Here is a 4612-nt window from a genome sequence, read left to right on the forward strand (position 1 = left end):
TTCTTTCACAGGGAGCAAGTATGAAAGATGTTAAATCCTCTCCAGGAAAGTTTTGGTTCCTCATCTCTCCAGCCAGTCCCACTCCTTAAGGGTCCTGAAGAAAGGAAAAATTTCTGTTTCAAGAGGAAGCCCTCATCAACCATACATTCCTCACATTCTCCAGTGATGGACAGTTCCAGCTGTGACAGTTGAAGAGCACATTAACAACTCAATAGCAAGAGCCCAGACCTCTAACAAGCCCTTCTGGCTCCCAAGCTATATCATCTTTTGAACCAAGCTCCACTTCTAAATTCAGGCAGATTTCTTTGTAAAAATCTTATTAGCACACACTGTTTTCACTATGTTCATTATCAATTTAGTTCTGGCACTAAATACTACCTGAGGCTTCTGTGTGGCTGAAGCAGCTTGTAAGGATGAAATAGAAGAAGAAAAAGGAGAATACTTAATAATTTTATATCTGTAATAATTTGAACACTGGTTTCACTATATGTAGTACAATTTATAAAATTGAACTTAAAATATACTTGCAATTTTTTTCTAGTATTAGTCTAAGTACATTTCATCTGTACATTAAAATATACTCAATACTTTTCCTAATTTAAACTTATAATTGATGTAATAGGCTCTTGGAATAAAAGGTATCCAATTTTCTATTTCACAAAGATTACATGTATTTTAAACACTGACTGTAGTATATTCCATTTTGTCATTTTTTTTTTTTAGTGTTCTTGCCATTATGAATATAGGTGAATGTGGGTATAAAGACTTTGTCTCTAAACAAAGTTATGAAGTATGTTAATTGGTCTAAATTGTTTCATATCTGAGCAACTTCACCATTATTTACTTCTCTACAAAGGTTCTTTATCAGTGTCTTGAAGTTCATTTGTTATAGAAAAAAATGCAATGTGTGAATGCCTTTGGGACACATTTTCCTCAAGACTTATAAGATCTAAAAATATTCTGCATGTGAAAGTCTAATTAAAGTCTGCAATTGTACTATGCAAATACAACAGAAACAGCTTCTAATATTTCTCTTCTACTATTTTTCTAATGAGCTGTATGGCTAAAGAGCACATCAAGTTTTTCTAATAGTAGGAGAACCCAAAAATATTTTCTTCTGATAATTCAAAGAAATTATTGTCAATTTTCTCCTTATTCACATATTCTCTCATGAATAATGACTTTATTATTTTAATATGCATCCATTTACCTAATTCACTATGTACCTCTGTAGGGATATGTTAGCATGGCAGGATTTCCCTTGAAAATCAGGGAGGAGAAGGAGGAAAAGGAGGAGAAAGAGGAAGAGGAGAAAGGGGAAGGGGAAGGAGGAGAAGGAGAAGAAGAAGAGACTTAAAATACTAATAGAATTTTATTATTTATTTGCTTATTAATTTATTTTTCTGCTGGGGAAATCAAACTTGGAGCCTCATACATGCTAGACAAATTCCCACAGAGCTGCCCTCAACACACCTTTCCTTTGGTAATTATCTCTATGACTAGAAGTTTCATATTTCACATTTACAATTTTCCAGGATTCCATACTTTAACCATAATATTAAAAGGTGACTCAAGAAAGCTGTTTCAGCTCCACAGAAGCTAGGCAACAAGGAGGATCCTAAGAGGGATGCATGAATAGCCCTGGGAAGGAGAAATAGATGAGATCTCCATGAGTAAACTGGGGATGAGGTGGGGGGAGAATAGAGGGGAGAGAATGGGGGATGAGAACATGAGGGAATGGGATGGTTGAGCTGGAGGTGGGATGGAGTGGGAAAGCAATGAAAGAGATATCTTAATAGAGGGAGACATTATGGGGTTAGGGGGAAACCTGGTACTAGGGAAATTCCCAGGAATCCACAAGGATGACCACAGCTTAGACTACTAGCAATAGTGGAGACGGTACCTGAACTGACCTACCCCAGTAATCAGATTGGTCAATACCCTAACTGTCATCATAGAGCCTACATCCAGTAACTGATGGAAGCAGATGCAGAGATCCACAGTCAACCACCAGACTGAGATCTGGGAGTACAATCAAAGAGAGGTAAGAGGGATTATATGAGCAAGGGAGCATCAAGATCATGATGGGGAAATCTACAGAGACAAGCTCATAGGAACTCACGAACCTTAGACAGACAGCTATGGAACCTGCATGGACCAGACTAAGCCCTCTGCATACAGGAGACAGTTGTGTAATTTGGTCTGTTTGAGGGGCCCCTGGCAGTGGGATCAGGGTCTATCCCTGGTGCATGAGATGGCTTTCTGGAGCCCATTACCTATGGTTGGATGCTTTGTTCACCCTTGATGCAGTGGAGAGGGGCTTGGTCCTGCCTCAACTGAATGTACCAGGCTTTGCTGACTTCCCATGGGAGCCCTTATCCTTTTGGAAGAGGGGATGGAGGGTGGATTTGGGGGGTGGGAGCTGGGGGGGATCGGAAGGAGGGATGGGGGGATATGTGACAGTGGACCACAGAAGGAACAAAAGCTCAAGGTTCCAAAGTGGGACTGAAAACTATCATGAGGCTAAGGAAAAGTAAAATGTAGGGTTTAAATAAATGTATGCTGGAGTAATCCACATAACAATTGGCATCCACTTTGCCTTGACCAGTATTTGTGGAAACGGGGATTGTGATGGCTTGTGTCCATGTTTATGTGCCGTCCAAAGGGAGCTAGCTATACAGAGGACTGAAGGACTCTGGGGCTGCACTGGATGATGTCTTCTGTGCTGGCCCCTGGATTTCCTTTGAACTTTTTTTTCATCATTACTTTATGCAGAAGTTTGTCTTTGTGTTGGTAGAAGGGAAAGGAAAAACACAAGAAACTAGCCTTTCGTTTCTAAATTAAAACTGTGCTATGCTGATTGCTCAAGGGGCTTTTCAGAGGCAAAACAAGTAGGAACATTAAAATTCCTTATTTCTATAGACCACGAACTGGGCCCACCACCACCACCTCTTTTTTGTTTTGTTTTGTTTGTTTTAATTCTCAGTAGTAAATGGAACAGTTTTCTGTTTATCTTACAGATACCTTAAATCAGTGGTTCCCAACCTGTGGGCCAAGACCCCTCGGGGGCAAGCAACCATTTTTGGAGGAGTGGCCTAACACCATCAGAAAACACAGATACTTACATTATGATTTGTAACAGTAGCAAAATTACAGTTATGAAGTAACAACAAAAATAATTTTATGGTTGGGGGTCAACAGCAGCATGAGGAACTGTTTTAAAGGGTTGCAGCATTAGGAAGGTTGAGAACCACTGCCTTAAATGGTCTCCGGGTTCTGTTTTGTTTGTCGTTTTCCAGTTCCATTGGCATTTAGAGAAGATAACAGAAGACGGAAAGCAAAAATACAGGCAAAGGATGCAATGAGGGGTCTATGGTCATGGAATTTCTGAACCTGGAGGAGTTGAGTCCTCAGCCTTCCACATTTTTCTGGACAGCGAACCCAAGGTTCTGACGTTAAACACGCCGAAGTCCCGCCCTTTTCACACTGCCCCATGCTGCCTCTACCGTTAGATGGGGGAACTGCAGGTAAAGGGTAGAGGAGAGAAGGCGTTTGGGCTGAGGGTTAAGTAAGGTTAACTCCTGAGTCCAGCAGCTTGAAGTTTTGTTTTAACTAAAAAGAAAAGGGTGGGGGGAGGGGCGCGGGAATCAGCACTCTTGTTCTAAAACGAGCGAGCTAAATATCCGCCGCTGAGTACCTACGAAGCTCAAGAACCACTCTGGAGAACATAGCTCCATCTCTCCTCCCCCGTCTCGTTGTACAGGATGGAAAGGACTGTCGACCTGAAACATTTCCTGGGCCGGTTCTTTTAAAACACACGTTCTCATCTGGGTCTTGGAGGGTTTCTTTCTGCCCTTTCTTCTGCTGTGAGGCCAAGTTACACTGGCAACCTCAGGTGGCCAGGAACGATAGCACTCTTATGCTCGCACACGTCCAGAGGACCATCCCTGCCCCCCCCCCCCTTCGTGGCTACACACAGTTGGAAGAGCCTCGGGGATAGTTGGGGGGGGGGGGGACGTGCCTTTGAGGGCGCTGGTGGATAGCTATAGAAAGCGAGGAGGAAATCGAGAGGAGAGTATCTGCTGTCCTCGAGGCGGCGCGAGTGCGAACACCGCACGCGTCTGCCGCTGCCCCGTCCCGGCGACAACTGGCGGAGTCCCCACCGGGACCGCGATGCTGCGGGTGGGTAAAGGCAGCGCTGCGGGCCGGGAGGGCGGCGCAGAGGGCGGCGCTGCCGGCGTGAAAGGCGCCTTTGTGCAAGCCCGGGTGTAGGACCCGGGGAGAGGAGAGAGCCGACCGAAACCTGGAATCGGGGACAGAGGCGTCCCACACTCCCAGCCGTCGGGTCTCCAGCAGGACAGCCGGGGAGCGCGGTGGAGCGCGCGCACGGGACCCTGCAGAGGTTGTCCGAGGCGGTGGCCCGGGGGCCGGGAGTGGGAAGAAAGCAGTTTCGAGGAAGTTGGGGAGAGGGACTTGTCTCCCCGCCCTCTCCCCCTAGGTGGCAGGGGCCCCGCTTGGCTCCGGGGTGCCACCGCTGCCCCGGAGCTCGCTCCGGAACCGGCATCTGGAGAGCGGCCCCCGGGTGGAGCCGCCCGCCTGCCGCCCACCTGGG

This window comes from Peromyscus californicus, unplaced genomic scaffold (assembly GCF_007827085.1).
Source record: "Peromyscus californicus insignis strain IS unplaced genomic scaffold, ASM782708v3 Scaffold_22__1_contigs__length_63687245, whole genome shotgun sequence".
In the NCBI taxonomy this organism is placed as follows: domain Eukaryota; kingdom Metazoa; phylum Chordata; class Mammalia; order Rodentia; family Cricetidae; genus Peromyscus; species Peromyscus californicus.